The sequence below is a fragment of the Helianthus annuus genome, chromosome 8, assembly GCF_002127325.2.
Source record: "Helianthus annuus cultivar XRQ/B chromosome 8, HanXRQr2.0-SUNRISE, whole genome shotgun sequence".
NCBI classification, from domain to species: domain Eukaryota; kingdom Viridiplantae; phylum Streptophyta; class Magnoliopsida; order Asterales; family Asteraceae; genus Helianthus; species Helianthus annuus.
The window spans coordinates 93,534,121-93,557,078 of NC_035440.2; the positions used below are offsets into that span (position 1 = coordinate 93,534,121).

The following is a 22,958-nucleotide window of genomic DNA, read 5'->3' on the forward strand; positions in this document are numbered from 1 at the left end:
TCAATGTGTGTTATTTTTATTTTGGTTGGAGTCAAAGTAGGTTTGAGTTACGAATTAGTTGAGTTTAATATTTAATTTATTTTATTCATTGTTCTTTAAATGTTTTGATATTTATAAATATGTATTGGTTGGGTCAAGCACTCTGTTACGTCAGAACAAATCACATAGAAATGGTTATTTTGGTTCGAGTCAAAACGGATTCGAGTAAAAAATATTATCGGTTAGGACATGTCATATAATATCTAATATTCAGTAATTAATTATGTTCATAAATATAGTTTTTATATATTTTTATTTATTTCATTTATTTATTTTTCTTTTAGTAATATGTATTGGTCGGGTGGAGTCAAGTCAGGCAACATATCATGTTAAAAGATGTCACATAAAAAGAGTTATTTCAGTTCAAGTCGATAGGGGCTTTATCCTAAAAGTTTCAACAGAAAACTCACAAATTCTTAATATTTTTTAATTAGTTGAATTTAGTATTTTAATTTTAAATTTCTCTTATTCATTCTTCTTTTAATATTATATTTGGTATCTAATCATACGTATTGGTCGAGTCAGGTCGTGCAACATGTCGCCTCAAAACATGTCACATAAAAAGGATTATTTTGGTTTGAATCAAAATGTATTCATTAATTAGTTGAATGTAATAATTTAATGTTATTTTTTTCATGTTTTTTAATAATATGTTTGGTATTTAATAATATATTTGGTATTTCATAGTACGTATTGCCTGGGTTAGGTCGGAAGACACGTTACATCAGAACAAACCACATAAAAACTAAATACGGTTATATCGGTTCGAGTCAAAACAGGTTCGCGTTTTTTAGGTTCGAACATGTAACATAATATATATTATGTATAATTTATTTGTATTTAATATTCTAAATTTAAATTGTTATTCATTTTTATTATAATAATACGTTTAGTTTATAATAATACGTATTGGTCGGATCACTTTCACATGATGATCATGTCAAAATCTAGCAAACCTCGCATCACGAGCACAATTGCTAGTGTGTGTAATGTAAGGTTCGATAAGGAACCCAAAAAAGTGGGAACCCATGAACCACTGGTTTTACATGTAAAAAGGTTATTAAAATCAATTTTAAGTAAAAAAATCATTTTCACATAGTTTTCTCGAAGCTTTTGCATATAAACATATGTAGAAACGTTCTAACGAAAAAAAATTAGTTTTTTTTCAAAAAAAAAAAAACCTTATTTTTTCTAAGGTTGATTTATTAACTTTTATTATATGTGAAAAAGAATATTTTATGAGATTTTTTATATGTTTAACACGGTTTTTCGGTTACCCACTTTTTTATAGTTCTCTAATGAACTCACCTCTCTCTCTATATAGTTAGAGGTTTAAATACGGGTAAAACTATCCACACACCCAACCTATCTATTTGCACACTGTGTTGTATAGGGTTACATCAAATTGAGTGTTTGATTGGTGTAAGACATAATTTTTGAGGAGCCCTATACGCTGCGTATCGGCTTATGGCTTATACGAGACCTATACGCAGCAACCGAATGTTTGAGTGCTAATTTTGTGTTCCTTGATTCCTATAGACTGTGTATATTTTCTATGAGGCCTATATGCAGCGTATTTTTTAGTTATATAAGATCTGGTCTGGTGCGAACATTCAATATACAACGTTATATCGTTTCAATATTATACCGTTTCAATATTATCATTTCAACAATATACCATTTCAATATTATACTGTTTCAATATTATCCCTTCAACATTATACAATTGCACATTAAACCATTGCAATATTACTATTTCAATATTATACGGTTTCAATAATATCCTTTGATCGTTATACTGTTTCAATATCTACCGATTCAAACATTACGTAACCAAACAACTAAAATACAACTGAATATGTTATATATGACATAAGCTTGTACATACATAACAAAAGATAAACTACATCTAGATACGAAATACAAAAACAAGAACAACCGACTAGTCTATGACGGTGGATCCTAACCAATGGATCCTGCTGCTACTTCTGCTATACATGCTCCTACTTCTCTCGAGGTGGTGGTAGCGTTTGCTTAGGTAAATCGTCACGCTCTTGTAAAAACTGCAACTCCTCAACCACCCACTGCATCAGATCACTAAGCATGTTAACTTGGGCTCGTAACTCATGATCAATAGTCGCTCCCGGGCCAACACCTGGAACAACGTGTCATGGAAACTGATGCGGCCCAGGTGGTAGCGGCTGTGATATCCCACATCGGCTGTGAAGGGGAACTAAGGCTTCCTTATAAGGGGCTGGATACCTTCACCATCATGACGCGTTTTTAAAATCGTGAGGGGCAGACGCTGAGAGCGTGCTGGTTTCCAAAGCGGACAATATCATGGTGCGGTTACACTTGGCTGTTACAGATGGTATCAGAGCCAGGGCCGGACCGATGGTGCCAGGTCCCGCGAGGACGCTGGACCACTAAAGGGGGGTGGACTGTGATATCTCACATCGGTTGTGAAGGGGAACTAAGGCTTCCTTATAAGGGGCTAGATACGTTCACCATCATGACGCGTTTTTAAAACCGTGAGGGGCAGACGCTAAGAGCGTGCTGGCCGCTAAAGCAGACAATATCATGGTGTGGTTACGCTGGGCTGTTACAGATTGATGTGACAACCCAAACTTTCAAGGTTAGCACTGCTTACTTCCACAACCTCGTACCCAACATTGTTACGTCTCATTTGTCGGTTTATGACGTGACCGTGTCGTCCCGATCAGTCAAAAACCCAATTAAACCTAGGTAGCTAGGGTAAGTCGGGTATCGTATCCACGAAGAGCAGGTGGTCAGTATCGCACGACCCGTTCGATTAGTTAGTGTAACGCCCAAATTTCATATTCCAAAAGGGATTATTATCATACTATTATTTAATAAAATTCGGGCATGACCCGTTCGTAATAAGAACAATTCCCTGTAAGACTAACGTGTAATAATTTAAATTACGACAGAGCGGAAAATAAGAGCCCAAAAATTTCGTTCTTTACTAGACATAATACTTACAGGAAGGTTCAACTACAAAAATTCATACACTCATTAAAAAGGATTTACCACGTCCCGTTATGTTAATACTTCAAGACCTATATATTTTTTTTTGTCAAATTATGTGACCGATCCTTCCCGTACAACCCTCGCTCTTGACTCGATCTTCAAACCTTCTTTTCTTCGTAAAGATGCTAAGTCCACGCCACCTGCATTCACCACATACATATACATCGGTTAGATACAATGACATCATTCCTAAACTAGACATACGTAATCAATAGCCAATCCGCGTTCCTTCTTCCCATACTAATCCCCACGAAGAAGCTTTCCGTATACATTTGTGCATTCCAAATTCTTTAACCCTGATAACGATGTTAAAAGAATACCTGAATTCTCATTTCATACTCAAGACAATGGTTTAGTAGCTTATTACTTCAACTGATTTAAAATGTATAAACACATACAAAAGATTAGTTCGCTAATAAGCAATAAATCCTATTTCAATCACATTCCTATGCATGGGACTAAATGCTCAATTTGACAACCCGTCCCCAAATCCTTTAATGTACTCGCATTCTCTCTTCGACTATCGGCATGTGTGTTTAATGTTTCTTTACCCGTAACCCCGAGCTTAGCACTTATGGAATTGTGCACCCATTTACCCGGTTTGCACCTATTATTGCTCAACTCGTTGATTTGTCTATAATAAATCCTTATTATAGACAAATCAAACATTTTTACATCTCGAAATTTCATATATCATCAATGTATAAGATTTACGTATTAACAATTAACAACAACAAAACGTTTCGTCGCGTACCTAGCTCGAGTCAACGCATAGACCCGTTTTTATACCTCGATTTATTATCCGAAACTTTATGGCGACACAATTATCCAAATTGCTATTCGCTCCTATGAACAAGTGACTTGCCAACCAAACATTAGTTGAATTTGTCAAATGGTATTATCACTACCATTTGACCCGTGTGGTCTAACTGACCAAATATTGATGTTTAAAAAACTTGATATTTTAATTTCAAATTCACGCATCCGACCCATTTCGGATTTTACCCCGCTATTTTTTTTATTAGTTACACTATAAGGTAACCTTAACGAAAACTCATTAAATCTTAGTCATTCATGACTAAATTACCAATTTGCCCCTTTTTACTATTAACCATGGTTTTTATCGTTTATATCTACTCCGACATGTATCATATCGCGTCGGAAAGCACATTTCGATTTTATCGTATTTATAGTTCATAAAATCAAATTCATATTCTACAAAAGATGTAAGCTTTACTTATTTTGTGTCCTTTAGAGCTTCTTTGCGTACTTGATCCGTTTAACCCATTCTTCTCCAAGATCCCATATAGCTTGTCAAGAGTCAAGCTATTACATCATATCCATAAGATGATTAGTTTAGCATCCAATATCATAATAATTAGACCTTATGGATTTTATTACCACATTTATCAAGATACTAGTTTTGGGTCAGCTTGACTTTTAGAAGTCAAACCACTTATAGATAATATCTTCCAACTATTACATACAAACGCTTTAAACACACCTTAACAACTGTAAACATTCACCCGAAGCAATATTTAGTGTTTAGTAAATTGATAACTAGACAATCATATGTTTTAAGTTCATAAAACACATTATTTTTATTGCTGCATTTTTCACGCAGCAGCTGTTCGGTGTCACTTTCCCCCTTTTTAATCACATAATCTGACTTCGACTTTCAAATAAGAATTGTGCATTAAATACCTTTCCAGGCATATTAATAACACCTCCATACGGTCTTTTTATGATTTTATTTTATCTTTTAAAGATCAGGTCAGAAACTAAATTATGTGTAAACAGCTTGTTGTCAAAACGAATTTACTAACTTTTCATGCTGTTTTGACCCACTACTCTCATAACCAGCCTCTTATGACCAAATATGAAATGTAATATGCGAAACAACCTTTTCAACGATATAAGGCTCGTTGTATAACTCTTAATAACGAATGAGATACGGCCTTTACAACATGACTATCTAGAGCTGTTAAAAGTGACGAATTTACCAACTTTTCATGCTGTTTTGACCCACTAAATCTCATAACCAGCCTCTTATGACAAAATATGAAATGTAATATGCGAAACAACCTTTTCAACGATATAAGCCTCGTTGTCTAACTCCTAATAACGAATGAGATACGACCTTTACAAGATGACTATCTAGGGTTGTCAAAAGTGACGAATTTACTAAGTTTTTAACACAAACTTGAATCAATTCAAGTTTCATGTAGGCATTTTATCAAACACTTAATGTGCACCATTTAACACATGATTCTTTAACATGTCAAGATGGTTCTTAACCCTTTAAAACTTGTAGTTTTCACTAGGATTTTCACCAAGTCTAAGCACCCTAGTAATTATTATCATCAATTGACATCAACTAACATAGATTCAAGCTAGGAACAAGTACATCAAACAAGGATTTGGACATGGGTAGAACACCCAAGTCGCCACCTTCACTCACCATTATGGGTTTCACCTTAAATCACCAAATTACTTGAACTTATTCATAAAACATACCTAGCTGGTGATTTTAACACCTCTACATTTACAATTTCATACAATTTCGTAGTTTGATCATAGTCTCACTTAATAGCAAATCATAAAATTAACTTCTACAACTTACCTCATGTGTAGAAAGTCTAGATTAAGAATCTAGGTCCATGCATCGGATTAGAGCCAGTTTCCCCGTTCAGTTTGAAGGTTTATCTTGAATTAGTGTTTGTGCCCCTTTCTGCCTCTTATCCTGTGCGATCGTACGCACCCCCACACACACTCAGTGTGTGTTTTTGAGTTTTTATTTATATTTTATATTTCATCTTTCCATCTTTTCCAAATCAACCCCTCAAGTTTGTCATTTGTTCATAATTAACTTAATTTCCTATCCTTATTTGTTTTAACCAAGCATATAACTAGGTTTAATAACCTAGTTATTTCATTTCCTTCTTTTAAACGTGGTACATACTAGTAACTGAATAATTCGAGTTTTTGGGGTGTTACAGTTAGACTATTAACAAACAATGTACAACGTGATTATGAAGTTTGCTAATTTATTTGTTCAATTGATTTGAAAATAAATCGGAGTGAACCGACAATAGGTATTATCTAAAACACTTTTGGTTAACTAAAATTGCAACTAAAATACTAACTAGAAAGTTGAAACAAGAAATGAGAATACGGATCACACCCGGTTTGATAATTGCAAGACCTAGGGTTCCTACATGTTTTAACTTGATTCAATTGCATATAGTGATTAACGGATTACTATCATGAAGCTTAGGTGCCAATTGCTATCAACGTCATAGACAAAAAACCGTAATGCACTTCGTTGCCTCGACATGTAAATCCTAACCTAAGATAAGGCATAAGTGCACAAATTCATTTCGCAAAGTCATAACTTTATCATCGTTCGACAATTCACAAATTCAATTCAAATACACAACAATTATCATAAGTTTCAAATACTAAACAATTTGTCACAAAACAAAATTAAAATACAAATGTATAAACCCTTGAAATCTTACAACATCTACACCTGGGTGAATCCGAGGAGACTAGCCGCTCATTGTTGAATGGACGCGATCACAAGCTTGAGATAGTGATGAAGACATGATCGGTACCGTGTTGTGCTTCATCGATGATAATGATGTTTTGTGAGATAAAAAAAGGATGTATATCCCCTTCCTATGATGATCCCCTCCAAAAAAAAATAATATATTCTCTAAAAGTTGTTGCTGCCGTCCTTTTTCCCCTAAAATTGAGAACCGTTTTTTTCCTCTTTCATTTAGTGGGTTGTTACATACAGTAACCCCCACAACACAAACCTATTAGTATAACTATAAAAAGGCTATGTCGGTGGGGTCTTTTTTTATAATTTTTTCCTTTTTTGTCTTTTCCTACGAGTTTCTTTTTTTTTTCTTAATTTACGTTTTCGGCCCTTATGCTTTGTGTGTTGTTTCTTAAATACCAATTTTTGCAATTTACAGTTTTCATCAACTTTTTAATTTTACGTTTTTACCCCTTGCACTAAATTTTTTTATTTTGTTTTTTTTACGTATTTTTTTCCCATCTCTTGTAATGTATGTTTTCGGCCCTTACGCTTTGTTTGTTGTTTCTTAAATACCAAGTTCTTTTATAGTTTACAGTTTTCGTCAACGTTTAAACTTTATGCTTTTAACCCTTCCATAAGTTTTTTTCTTTCTTTTTTGTGGTTTTGTTTTTTTACTTATAACCTTTAATTTTCAGCATTGACTCTTACAACCTCCTAACTTTCTAAATACTTTTTAATCAACTTTTACGTCTTTATTTTTATTTACGTATCGCTATAAACCTAAGTTGATTAGCATTCACATTCACAACCTTTTTACTTTGTAAATAATTTTCTAATAATCTTCATTGACCATTCCTGAAAGAAAATAAATGGCAATTTAAATTCACATGTCAACTAATCCTTAGCCACATAAATTCACTTAAATATATAACAAAACCAATTAAATTTTATTAATGAACGTAAAAGCATTATTTTTTTCTTTTCTTTTCTAAATAATTATTCATTTTGTTTTATAATTAAATTAACATATCGTTTTAGCTCGTTTTATTATTCAACCTACAAAACATAAAAACCGATCAAAGTAGTATCTTTTGTAATAATATCGATACATTTTTATTATAATTAATATAAACTAGAGTGTACATAAAATGTACCGATCACATCCACACACTTATCTTTTGCTTGCCCTCAAGCAAACGCTTTCACTATTATCCAACCATTATTTGACAAACGCACTTCACAAATTCCTTACCAATCCTTAGTTAAGGTCAAAAGTCATACCCCATTCACAATGTTGGTCATAGTTTATTGGTTATTCTCTAGCAAACCAAAATGGTACTCTTCATATAACAAGGGAACGTCTAACCAAATCTAACGTGCTTTGGTTTTTATTCTCATGCAACACACCCTTCACAATTGTTCACTCCTCTTAGATTCATTTCTGAACTAGCATGTAATGCACTAGTACTATAAGCGCTCGAAAACCAACTATATTATTCTATAATTATAGGCTTGTATGACAATCACACCTCCACTACAACACATAGACACCTCACATATCAAAAGGTCTTACGGGTTTTGGGTTTAGGCGAAAGTTAGAAATTTTTGGCTAAAAATTGGCTGAAATGAAAAATGGTGAACATGAACCATTAAAAAAGTCCTTATTTTCATCTAAACAAATAAACTAAAAGATATTGGGTAATTTTGACCTTTATCTAACTTATTCAAAAAAATTTTAGCCTCGATTGTGGTCGTTCGACCCGTTTGTTGGCTTTTCTTTCTTTTCTTTTTTGTTTTGTTTTGTTTTACATTTTTTTTTGCAACAACTATAAACAAATGGATCTTCTCTAGACGGTTTTCAAACGAGGTTAAGGTTTAACTTGGGTAATGATATGGGTTAACAAACGAATGGAAAAAGGTTCAAGTTTGGCTTCTAATGGGTGGTTTGTGGATATGTTGGTAAAACTACATAAGGGTGTAAAAAAAAGGTGGTCCTAAATTGCCTTTATCATCTATGTGCGAATGTCTAGTCCATGGCCTCGGCGTGTATCAAATCATACAAGTTCTAACATAGAGCTAACATATGGCCTACTCTCAAACAAATGAAAAATATATGTATATGATAATGATTTTTTTTTTGTTTTAAAGTAGGCTCAAAATCTCACCATGTAGGGGAGAAAGATTACCGATGTGAAGCATGCATTTATTTTACCAAAAGCTTGTTAGCTATGGCTAGGCATTCCTTTTCCTTTTTCTTAAAAAAAATTGCTAGAATTACCTTTTCTACTACAATCACATGGAACATGACCATGACTAAGGACCTATACATGTGGTTTGGTTTGGAACCCGTTGATGATTTACTTTGAGAAATTCGGTCTTCAAACACGATCAAGTCGACTTAAAGGCAAAAGTTTTCAAAACTTCCAATTTTTCTCCATCCCCACACTTGAGATTGACATTGTCCTCAATGTGTAGTGTTTTGAATGAAGGGTAAGATTTAAATTTAACTTTTGAAAACTTTTTAAGCGTAACAGGGATGCACAAGACTTAACCACCACCACAATGACCTCACCCCAACAATATACAATTACAATCCACTATTAAAAAATATATATACAAAAATCAAAGCTTAGAGAATTAGAAATAGATACACCTGATTTCTTCACATTTCATGATAGTCCTTGTTTCCAAGCGAAATGGTTGCCAAAGCAAAGCATGAAGGTACCTACAAACCTCAAATATGTGTAGAAGCAAGCTTCTCACAACAATTAAAATCCATAACATTGTTCATTTTACCATTTCACAAAAACATCTACCAAGACAATTATCATAAGTTTCAAATATTAAACAAATTGTCACAAAATCAAATTAAAATACAAATGTATAAACCCTAGAAATCTTACAACATTTACACCGGGGTGAATCCGACGAGACTAGCCACTCATTGTTGAATGGACGCATCACAAGCTTGAGATAGTGATGAAGACATGATCGGTACCGTGTTGTGCTTCATCGATGATGATGATGTTTTGTGAGATAAAAAAGGATGTATATCCCCTGCCTATGATGATCCCCCTCAGAAAAGAATAATATATTCTCTAAAAGTTGTTGCTACAGTCCTTTTTCCCCCAAAATTGAGAACAGTTTTTTTTTTCTCTTTCATTTAATGGGTAGTTACATACAATAACCCCCACAACACAAGCCCATTCTCATTTTAATATGTAGCCCGTTTCACCATAATTAATTATGTAGGGCCTATATTGGAAATGATATGTTTTATTAAATTCTAAACCTAACTCCAAGCTGGCTAAATTCTTAAAAAAAATCAAATTAGTATTGGGTTCAATAAACCTAACTCCAAGCTGGCTAAATTCTAAACCATAAAAAATAATTTGTAAATGAGCCTATATTGGAAATGATATGTGTTTATTATATAAAAAAAAATAACATTACGCCTCAGATTTTTTTTTTTAAATCGCATGCCCCTCAAAATCGCGGGCCTTGTGCAGAGGTCCTCTCCGCACACCATCAAAGCCTCCCATGGTGTAGGCCAACTGAGATATGACTCATCAATTAGAACATGAAATTGCAATTTACAAACTTCTATAATAATCTTCGTTGACCATTCCTGAAAGAAAATAAATGGCAATTTAATTCACATGTCAACTAATCCTTAGAGCATACGTAGTGGGGCTCCATGTGGCGCCCTTTTTCTCTCATAACGCCCCATAACGCCCTGAACACCGCGACGGGCGGCGTTATGGGGTTTTTTTTGGTGGACGGGGCGATACATATCGCGACGTTATATTTGTTTGGTTACTTCATTTGGCCAATCAAAAAATAGAATAGAGTTTTTATAATTAATAATAAAATTGAAAATTAATAATTAGGTAATAATGGGTAGGGGCTTTATGACTACGGGCTTAAATGCATAACGCCCCATAACGCCCACCCGCACACGTGGCGCGCCACGTGTCGCATAACGCCCGCACAGGGGCTTTACGACTACGCATGGCCTTAGCCACATAAATTATTATTATTATTATTACTATATTATTACTATATATTAATAGAGAAAGCTAATGAACAGTTTAGGAAGGGCATGTTGGTAATTTTTAGTTGCTGATTACCTTAAGAAGACAACATTGGGAATACATGAGAGAACAATTACAAAGAGAGAGAGGGAGCGCCGCATCGGAGAGAGGGATCACGGCGCCAGAGAGAGAGATCGCGGCGCCGGAGAGAGAGATCGACCAGCGTTTGTGACAGTACAGGAGTAGAGGCCGACGGGGGATGTTAGCTCGGAGGTTGTCATGGCTCTGACAGTGATGACGGTTAAACGGCTAGGGTTCCGATCAAGTTCCGGCATCTTTCCGGTAAGCCCTTTTCTCTTGCATGTTCGCTATTTGGTTTGATCCGACGACTCATGTTGATCTGATGAGTAGGTAACCTCCGGTGAGGTTCCAGCGAGGATTTCAGGGAACGAACTTGAAGATGCATGTTTCTTTTTCGAGTAGACCAACAAACCCCGAGGTTAGGTTCTGTGAATTAGCGTTACTCCATTTTAGTTTCCATCATCTGATGATGGTTTTCCGGTTCTGCAACTGGCTGTTGATGATATGGTTTTATGAGCTCTTCAATTTTAGAGGAGACCGAAAATACAATATGTTGAAGAAACTTGCATGTTTCAATTTTAGGGAATCCCTAAAATTCGGCTGAGTAATTGTTATCTGCAACTACTATGTTTAAGAGTTTAAGCGAATATGCATATTATAATCTAACTTAGATTCTTTGATTCAGTATTTCAGAGCTTAAACTTCCACCCAAAACTCATTTTCGTTGTCCAATAAACAGTCAATTTTCAGTAGACATCAAGACATTTGGTGTTCTTTTAAAGCCACGGAAGGCTATCCAAGTTAAGATCTTCATTTAGATTTTTCTACAAAAACCTAATTTAGATTTTCCCATTAAGATTGCTGTTGTAATTGTATATTCTCTAGGCTTTCGTATATGATATGCTGAAGTTTTGATGCTTGCTTATTGATGTTTTTGTGTAGTTGAGACCCAAAATGACAAATTATCAATGTAGGTTTGCTGAATTTATTATCTCCCTTTTCTTTGCAGAATTTATATGCTATTGCAGGAACCGTGTACGTTAAATAGCGAACGGAAATGAACAGTAAAACCACCCATCACACGCCTATGTGGCAGGTTCCTCCTCTCTCGAATGGTGTGCAAGGAGAGGAGCCAGTTCTTTTTGTGTTTTTGTTTATAATGATAGTAAGAAAAGTCAAGGCCAATCTTTAAAGAAATAGTAATTTACTTACACAAACCCATCTTTGGCCATGGTCTCTAGAGCCATGCTCCCGAATTCGCTCAGAATATTAACAAAAGAAAACAATGTTGCTTGCAATAATACAACACATAATATTGTATACGCTGACTTGCTAAATGAGATTAACGGCCGACAAGTTTTAATCCCTCTTGAACACTTACATATATCTTTTTGATAGATGATTGTTCGGTTGCGCCAGTGTCCATAGTCCAAGTTGGCTCCGGTTCGTTTAGGACCATGGTAGTGAAGGCTGCTCCCAAATCAGATGGCTGCAAAGCATCAAATTCTTGAGTGTGACCGGCCGAGACATAATGACCTTGGGCAAAAGTAGCCGTGCCCGGGGTCTGAGGAATCTGCTGCTGCTGTTCGGGTGGCGGGGCTGCTGGCCCGTGAGTCTGATCTGGTGCAGGAATAAAATGCTCAAAACCGGGTGGGGGGAATTGGGCTGCATAGTGGGCCGAGGGTGGTTGGTTGGCTGTGGGGTTTTGAGGGAGGTTAGTGGGCCGCCAGTTGGGCTGGGTAGGGTAAGGACAGGGTGGTGTCATCCACCAAGCCCAGTTCTGGTAGGTGTTTGGGGTGTGATTGGAGAGGTTGTTCTGGTGGTTGTGGTTCTGGTAGTTTTGGTAGTTTGGGCGATAACCACCGCCGCGGCCACGACCACCCCGGGAAGACCGACCACGACCACGACCCCTACCCCTGTTGGAGTAGTAGGCCGGAGTAGAGGGCGGCTGTGAGGAGGCCCGAGGAGCGGTGGCAGCGGGAAGAGCAGAGGACTGGTGTTGTTGACGAGCTTCAACCCGGATCTTCTCGTCATTCAGCATAGTTCTGGCGGTATCCCAATCGGCTTTGTTCTGATTGATTAAGGCAGCAATGGTATCATATTCAGCAGGTAACCCGCGAACGAGTTGTAGAACCAACCGAGATTCCGTGATAGGGTGATCTACATCAGCCAATTGACCGGCAAGTTCTTGCAACCGGGTACAATAATCATCTAAAGACGAGCAAGCAGCAAGGGTTAGGTTAACAAAAGTAGTTTCCAACGCTGCAGCACGAGCATGTTTGTTGCTGAGAAAGATCTTTTCGATCTGTACCCAGGCTTCAGAAGCCGTGGTTGCCGAGTGAATGACACGACCAACCAATGAGTCAGAGATCGTGTTTAGTATCCACTGAAGAACCAGCGCGTCAAGTTCTTTCCACTCCGGATAGTCTTCAGAATCTTTGTCTGGGCCTGGGGTACCGTCTATGTGGTTTAAAACTTTGTACGCCATAGCATGGAGTTTGAAAAGTTTGGTCCAGGCAGAGTAGGTAACCTTGACGCCATCAAGCTGTCGTATTTTGGAGGTGATGTTTGAAACAGAGTATGCGGGGTGAAGGTTTGTAGGTTTTTGGTTTGGTATCAAGGTGTCTTCTTTGTCACCCATCGAAATAGGGACAGAGATAACAGGCCACAGGGCCGAAAAAACTCAGGAAGGGGATCGAAAAAAAAATTGGGGCGGCAGAAAAATTAGGGTATACAGAGCCTATGCTCTGATACCATGAAAGCGATTAATTGTGAATAGAATTCGTTGATTAACATTGATCACAAAAGGCCCTCTATATATAGGCAAAATTACAAAGGAGCCTATCCCTATACATGGTAAATTCTATCTCTATACATGGTAAACAATACTAGCTAAACTTAGGAGATAATCACAATCTTTGATTTGAATATTATTCCGCTAATAAAATGATGTTAATGCTTTCACATATAAGGTTTTCCTCTGCTGCGCACGGTTAATAGTGTCGAATGTCTGTTGCAAACAGGTGTCATAGGATGGATGACAAAGAAATATAAACTCTTAGGCTGGAAGGGGCTATACCACCAATAGAAGTACAAGTTCTACGCAGTTGGATTCCCGCCTTTAGGGACGTCAAAACATGCTACACACTGGTCAACTGACAGGTAGACTGATACACCTCACATGTTTACCCCTATACAAAAAATAACACCATTATCATTGCATTACTACACATTTTAAGCTTAAAAGCATGAACACATCTATGAACACGACTTGGGTTTTAGTTATTAGGATGCAATAAGCTTAATCTACTACTATTTGGACTCAGAACGAACATAAACGCATATCTTCTTAATAAATGAACATGAACAAAAAAATGTGTACGATTATATGTTGGTGTTTGTGTTCGTTAAGTTAAATGAACGAACACAAACATGCCTTTGTTTGTGTTTGTTCGGTTCATTTTAGGTTGGCAATTTGTTTATAAATATACAGGCGTACGCATCATCTGGTGCCAAATGAAGCACACCGTTGCAGCTTCCAAAGATACCGTCTTTTCACAAATTTGCCAGACGGCAGCAATATGCACGAATCCGAGTTCCGGAAGAAGTGGGCTGGTGGCGTTACAGGCGGCAAGATTTCTTATCTGAAATAGAGTCTAGAAACTACAGAGTAAGAGACTGGTCAGTAGACTTTTCCGCTGCCGGAGTCAACATCGAGAGTTCCAAAATATCCGTTGATAACCATTGACAACGAAGCAACTCGAATGAAAACGCAGGCCCAGTGAGTTACAAAGAGCATTCGGGTGAAAGTACGGGTGTTGACAATAGCCTATTTACAAAAGCATGGGTTGATAGTGCCGGTAGTGAAGGGATAAAAGACCATAGTGTTATTGAACGATGGCAGTCTCAAGCTGCAACGGCTTATTCTGAATTCTATCATAGGAGTATGCATGCGATGGACGAAGAGTATTCAAATATGAATCTAATGCCGTCAAATCGCAGGCATGACAGGCTGGCAAACGAGAGCTCAGCTACGCAAGTTACGGTGAACCGGGAGTTGATCGGTAACCAGCCTCGAGGTGTAGCCAAAATTAAAGCGAGAAAAGTTGATAAAGAAAGTTATAAGTCGATAATGAAGAAAACAACCACCAAGGTCAGTTGTATCTCTCTTTTATCAATTTTTTTGGTAATTTGGAATATAAAATACGAGAACAATTGGGAATTTACTGTTAAACCTAAAAAGGTATTGAAAAAATGCCCACAAAATTGGTGATTTCAGGTTATGGAGCAGACTACTGACTACTACTGACGCAGAGAAAGAGATGGCTGTATATGAATTTCTTGATTATAAGCGCAAAAACAAGGTGTGCGTTTGTATGTTTTTCGTTTAACTTACTCGAGTTTAGATACATTATAATATTGTCATATATTCGATTTCCTAGCATACATTTTTTATGTAGAGTTACAGCTTTAGTATTAGAAGATGTGGTTATCGAACTCCCATTACGGCTACATTGAATTTGGCACAAGCCATTGTTTTGGCGTGGCGAAACCTAACAGTTATGACAACCCAGTTGTCCAATCAAAGCCAAAGCGTTTAACAAAACGCACATGATAGTTTGTTTACTCGACTTGAGCAAGACGTTTTTAATAGTAATTGCAAAAGAAAAACCCGGAGTAACCTGGCGCAACGCGCCCGTTTTGATAGCACTAGTTCACTTAAATATATAACAAAACCAATTAAATTCTATTAATGAACGTAAAAGCATTATTTTGTTTCTTTTCTTTTCTAAATAATTATTCATTTGTTTTATAATTAAATTAATATATCATTTTAGCTCGTTTTATTATTCAACCTACAAAACATAAAAACCGATCAAAGTGGTATCTTTTGTAATAATATCGATACATTTTTATTATAATTAATATAACCTAGAGTGTACATAAAATGTACTGATCAGTATACATTGTGAGTATGTGCACCCTATGTACTTGTGTGGTTATTATAGGAGTTAGTTATTATAGAAAATGGAATCGCACGCTAGCGTAGACTAGCACATTACGTTGTGGGCCGAACTCCTCTTCCTACTCTATTTGTTCTCGGCCTAGTTCATCCGAACTCCCAAGACCCAGCCCGGGTTCTTGTCGAGGATATACACCCACCCGGTTGGTGGTGTGGCTCTCAAAATTTCATAAGCGCACAAAGCATGCAAACCCTAGCTGTTCTTTCCCCAAGCAATCGGCGGCAACTCCTACCTCCTCGAAGGTCTCTCGCTCGTTCTCAAGCATTCTCGTCTTCATCCTGCAACTTGGTTAGTATGTTTCCCTTGTTAGGATGTATGATTCTTGTTATGAGTAACTGTGGATTCATGATTTCTGTGATCAAAACTGAATTGATCATATTCAACTGTGTGTATGTTCAACTAATATGAATAAGAATTGGTGTGGTGATAGATTAATTATGATAGAAAACTGTTGATTCGCTATGTATTGTGGGCCAGTGAACTGGGGATTTTAAGGGTTAAGGATCGATGGGATAGGATGATTATGGATATGTTGGACTGATAATCGAGTCTTATGTGCAGTCATGTAATTGTGCGATTTTGAGAAGTATGATTAATTGCCTTTATGTATATGATAATGATGGATCTTGTAAATGGATTAGGGTTTCTGTGTGCAAGATGAACTTGTATTTTGACGAAACTACATGATGACGAAATACTCAGGTGTTTCGCCACCCTCATTTTGATGAAACAGTCAAGTGTTTCGCCACCCTCATTATGACGAAACAGTCAAGTGTTTCGCCACCCTCATGATGACGAAACATTCATGTGTTTCGCGATCCTCATGTCGACGAAACACTCAGGTGTTTCGCCGCCACCTCTTTCGCCATGGCAAAGTCTTTCGTCGAGGGATCTTTCGCCGAGGAGCACCCCATGAACTGTATGATGTATGATATCCAATGAACTGTATGGTTTGTATGATACCAAATGAAACTGTATGATGTGTATGATATACAATGAGACTGTGTGATGTATATGACATTGAATGAAACTGTTGTAAATTGGGTAGTTGGATTACAAAAGACTATCTGTTGCCTGGCAATAATGTTAATCAGAAGAGGAACTTGACTTAACCCGTATGAATAAACAATACATCTATGAATGTTGATATATGTCATGAACATGGGAGATAGACTTGTTTGGGAACAAAACACTTGTTATGTGACTTTACGAAAATCGATATAGATCGATGAATTGCATAATTAACAGTTACGACTAGTATAAGCACGTATGCTTTACTTGTATGCGACTCGTGTAACGTGTGTCTTGGATATGTGATATATGTGAACAACGTGAATGTAAACTAATTATGTGTACATGAACATCAAAGGCTTTGACTGTTTAAGTGTGAACAAGTAACTAATCAAATCGAGCAAACCAAGGTGAGTTCACTGCTCTTTTCCCAAGCATGCGTCTCGGGGAGGGACATCTGGTAATCGTTCCGGGGAGGAACGTCGGGTTATTGGGATGTTGGTTATTACACTCATTTCTATCTTTAAGTCCCCTTACATATACCGATTAGTTTTCGGGGAGACAACGGGGTTATTAGTTGATAGCGCTATTAGGTTTGGCACCCTCACACCGTACCGGGGAGGACGGTCGTGAACTAATTACCTTAACCACTTGACCAATGTGTGATAGAGCATTGGGGTTTGGGAAAATAAATCTAGAGCCATCTGCGGTAATCGAGTTAATAACAACATCAAATCATTGAAATGTTTTAAACTGGAAACTAGAAACTAAACACGATAACAAAACTTTGAACTCACCAGCGTCGTCTGACACACTTGTCTGCATGCTTGCAGGTCTATAGGTTTATATCATTTGGAAGTTGCTGTCTGGAAGGCTGGTGTGGTCATGGGTGGAGATACATGGAATCGTAACACAAGTCTAATGGTTTACATACGCGTGGTTTATGAAACACTTAACAAATGAGTTTTGCTTCCGTTTTGTACAATGAATTATATGTAACGTTTTGTAACATTGTATGTTAATGAATGAAAGCTTTATTTAAATATATTCGTGAGTTCAATGTGATTGGTGGCTAAGATCGTGGTACGTCACTCGCCCTGCGGTGTTTCCGCGAGGGGCATTTTGGGGGTTTGACAGTTTGGTATCAGAGCCACTGGTTATAATGAACTTGGTTTTAAAATGTTTTTATAAAACCAGACTATAACCGAACAGTTCTGCAAAAAGAATACGACCATGACACTCAGCTCCAGGTATCAAGGTGTCACACCCCCAAAATCCTCACGCGGAGTATCACCGCTTGGAAGCGTGACTTACCAGGATCAAGCCACCAATCATATAGAACAACGTATATAGTAAAAGTAAATGTCATTTAACCAAACCAATCCATATGAAAGGTGTTCAAAACATAAGTATAAATTCAACGTTTAGCGGAAGCAAATGAGTAAAAGCCCAATCATAAGTAAAGTATGTAATGTCATAGTGTTTAATTAAAGCATTCACGATCCTTGTCCACAACGACCGCGCCTCCCAGTGCAAGCTCCATGTAAACCTAACGACCTGCAAGGCATGTAACAGAGAGTCAACAACTAGTTGAGCGAGTTCACAGTAAGTAAGTTCGTAATAGTAAGTATGTTTCGTAACGTGTGGCTCTACTAGGCCGATAGTATGTTCTATGAGTGGGGGCTTCCCATAGTTGCATATACACTAGACTATTTGTAACCATAAGTGTTCTTCTTAACTCGAGAACAGTAATACGTACAAGGTTTACATAGGTTTTACGTATGTGTCCTTCACAAACCGAGGACAGTGGTACGTGGGGGTTTACGTAGGTTTTACGTAAGTTCCTGTCACAACCCGAGGCAGTAGTGAGTATAAATTTACGTAGGTTTTACGTAAGTGTCCTTCGCAACCTAAGGACAGTGGTGAGTACAAGTATACGTACGTTTTACGTATGTATCCTGCGCAGCCGAGGACGATGGTAGATAGTCTAGTAACTGTGTAAGTACAATTCTATTCCTTCAATCCCATTCCCAACCTCGGGAATCCCAGGCCTTGGTAAGAGTGTGAACTCACCTAGGTTTGCTCGGTTTGTTATTGCTTCTAGTGATAAATAAATGATTAGGTCCGTTACACACGACCTAGCGTACATTGCACATAAACTCGATGTAAGTGTTTACGTTCAATTAGGGTTTACAAATTCCTTGATGTCCAAACAAATGTGATCCGTGTGATAATTGTGTACTGAATGGCATGAGATAGATTGTTCACACATACGGTATCATCCAGCAACATACAATAACATACAGTTATATATAGTAATATACAGTAGCATGCAAAGTGTTCGAACTTAGCATTATAAGTAAACTCAGACTTTTCATGCATTAACAGGACTTAGACTATACATTACTTGTAATGCTCAGACCATGCATCTCTTATAAAGTTCAGACATACATCCCCTAACAAAAACTCGGACCAAACCCCCCCCCCCCCCACATAAACTCAGATCATTCACTATTGCATGAAACTCGGACCCAAGGGGCCTTCACAAATTCAGACCATGTTATACATTAGAAAGTCGGACCTCTTATAATTCATTCAAAAAGTTCGGACCTAACCCTTATAAGATTTCGGACTATATATATTACTTTGAAAAATTCGGACTTTATGCATCAAGCCAAAAACTCGGACCTCATACCTTTATAAACTTCGGACCATATGCATTCCTTATCAAAAATTCGGACACCACACATCAACATAAAACTCGGACCCTTTCAAGCATATAAAATTCTGACATATGAAGCATATCATTCAAAAGTCGGACTAGGGTAAAACTCGGACATATCATGTTCATTTATATAATTCGGACCCTATAGTGTTTAATCAAAACTCAGACTATGCATCTCAAATAAAATTCGGACTTTGTGACTTCACAAAACCCTGACACAATTCTCTGGACTAAAATCATGCGAGTATTCAAGTTCAATGTAACAGTTACGTTCTTCGATCAAGAAACCCTAATTTCATACATTGGCCAGTGCTGTAATCCAATTAACAATCAACAGTTCTAATATATCATGCATCTTAACATAGGCAAATGATTACACAACTAATCATAACCATTTCACAATAATCAGAATTGATCAATAAACACAGAACCATTACATGTAGAACTAGGGTTTTGCATGAATCACATAATCAAAGATTAACAACAAAAAATCATTGAACGTTTACCTTAGATTGATTCTAGATGAAGAGGGAGATCAAAAGTGATGAAGAGCTTGTGCCAAGAAGATGATTGTAGAGAGAATTGTAGAGGAATGTTGAAGGTACGTATGATGATTGTGAGGGAGGTTAGGGTTAAGGGTGATTAAGATTTCACTAACTACTCTACTCACCCCTAAGTATCATCTTTTACATAAAACACACCCATCTCAATATAATTTACAGTTTCATCACCAAGTTCATGTATTTGTCAAATCATTCGAAAAATAACACATAACCATGCAATAATCACAATACACTTTATCAACTCACAACGTATACAGTTACAAAGCAAACCAATTGTGTAAATAAGCAACTAAACAGACAGTGAACGTGCAATAAATGCGAAAGTGGAATCTCGGAAACTCGAGTTGTCACATTATCCCCAATTTGAAAGAAATTTTGTCCCGAAATTTAGCATGCGGTTACTGAGGAAGCTAGGTAAGTTGTATCGTTTACTAGTTTTCCTGGGGTGTCACATCATCCCCCCGTTGATTTGGAATTTCGTCCCGAAATTCTGTAGTAGCTTCAGCCTCAGTAGTGGTTGCACAGTTTTCAAATAACTGGGGATACTTGAGTTTCATTTGGTCTTCTCGTTCCCAGGTGAACTCTGGGCCACGACGGGAGTTCCAACGAACTCGAACAAGAGGTATTCTCGTGTGCTTGTGGACCTTAACATCCCGGTCCGTGATTTCAACTGGTTCCTCGACGACCTGCAACCGCTCGTCGATAGTGAGTTCCTTCAAAGGAACTATGAGGGTCTCATCTGACAGACACTTCTTCAGATTCGACACGTGGAAAACATTGTGAACTGCACCGAGTTCAGCTGGTAGGTTCAGTTTGTAGGCCACCTTGCCTATTCTTTCAGTGATTTCGAACGGTCCAACATACCGCGGATTGAGCTTGCCTCGTTTACCAAAACGAACCACACCCTTCCAGGGTGAGACTTTGAGTAGCACTCGATCCCCAACTTGGAACTCGAGCGGTTTCCTTCGCTTATCAGCGTAACTTTTCTGACGGTCGCGAGCTGCCGCCATGCGTTGTCGTATCTGTGCAATTCGTTCAGTAGCATCAACTACAAGTTCTGGACCTGTGATTTGACTATCCCCCACCTCTGCCCAACAGAGAGGTGACCGGCATTTACGTCTGTACAATGCCTCGAATGGAGCGGCCTGAATGCTGGTGTGGTAACTGTTATTGTACGAAAACTCCACTAAAGGGAGATGTTTTTCCCAGCTGTTGCCGAAATCGATAACACATGCTCGAAGCATGTCTTCAAGAGTTTGAATAGTGCGCTCAGACTGCCCATCCGTCTGAGGGTGATAAGCTGTGCTCATGTCTAATCGAGAGCCAAAAGATTTGTGCATTGCTTGCCATAGTTCTGAAGTGAATCGTGCATCCCGATCCGAAATAATAGAGGTTGGCACGCCGTGCCTCGAAACAACTTCTTTCAAGTAGACGTCTGCTAAGGTAGAGAACTTATCAGTTTCCTAAATAGCCAGGAAGTGTGCAGACTTTGTGAGTCAATCCACGATCACCCAAATGGTATCGGTTCCACGCTGGGATCTAGGTAGGCCGGTAACAAAATCCATGGAAATTTCCTCCCATTTCCACTGTGGTATCTTGGGTTGCTGAAGTAGGCCTGATGGTTTCTGATATTCAACTTTGACCCTTGCACAGGTCAAACATTTGCTGACGTAGGTTGCGATGAGAGCTTTCATGCTTGGCCACCAATACGTTGTCCTGAGATCGTGGTACATTTTATCTGGACCTGGATGTACCGAGTAGCGTGATTTGTGTGCTTCATCCATCACAAGTTCTCGTAAACCGCCATATATTGGGACCCAAATACGACCCGTTACATAGTAGGCGTCGTCTTCCTTTTGTTCTAATCGCTGCCTTGAACCGCGTAAGGCTTCAGCCTTGACATTTTCTGGTTTCAATGCTTCTACCTGAGCATCTCGTATCTGAGCAGGAAGACTGGATTGGATAGTGAGCTGCAAGGCTCGAACACGCCTAGGTAAAGTATCTTTTCGACTGAGAGCGTCAGCCACAACATTGGCTTTGCCTGGATGGTACTTGATACCACATTCATAATCAATCAGTAGTTCAATTCCATCTGCTTGAAAATATGCTCGAGACTCCTGTGATCGGTGTAGATAGTGCACTTGGAACCGTACAGGTAGTGTCGCCATATCTTAAGCGCAAAAACAACAGCTCCTAGCTCTAAATCGAGCGTCGTGTAGTTTCGTTCGTGAACTTTGAGTTGGCGCGAAGCATAAGCAATTACTTTATCCCGCTGCATAAATACACAACCAAGCCCCAGTATCGATGCGTCACAATAGACCACAAAATCGCCCGTGCCCTCTGGCAATGAGAGAATAGGTGCACTGCAGAGCCTATCCTTTAAGTGCTGAAAAGCGGTTTCCTAGGGATTACCCCAACGATAGGTGACACCTTTCTGTGTTAGCAATGTAAGCGGCTGTGTGATCTTTGAGAAGTCTTTAATGAATCGTCTGTAGTAACCCGCCAAACCCAAGAATTGGTGTATTTCCGTTGGTGTACGCGGTGCAGGCCAGTTCCTGATCGAATCTACCTTGGATGGATCAACATGAATCCCATCCTTGTTTACCACATGGCCTAGAAAGTGGACTTCACGAAGCCAGAAGTCGCATTTTGAGAACTTGGCGTACAGTTGTTCCTTTCGAAGAAGTTCCAAGATGAGTCGTAAGTGCTGCCCGTGTTCTTCCTGACTCTTGGAGTAGATCAGAATGTCGTCGATAAAAACAATTACAAACTTGTCTAGATAGGGTTTGCACACCCTGTTCATAAGGTCCATAAAGACTGCAGGCGCGTTCGTTAGCCCGAATGGCATGACTAGAAACTCGTAGTGGCCGTAGCGAGTTCTGA

General features: G+C 38.1%; 1 long non-coding RNA gene across 1 annotated transcript; it reads left to right on the forward strand.

Annotated features, from left to right (window-relative positions):
• Positions 1-10,782: 10,782 nt before the first annotated feature.
• LOC110873465 lies at positions 10,783-15,252 on the forward strand. The gene is made up of 5 exons (XR_002555150.2): positions 10,783-11,013; positions 11,083-11,170; positions 13,776-13,914; positions 14,246-14,905; positions 15,032-15,252. It is a non-coding gene; the product is annotated as an uncharacterized LOC110873465 (long non-coding RNA).
• Positions 15,253-22,958: the final 7,706 nt, after the last annotated feature.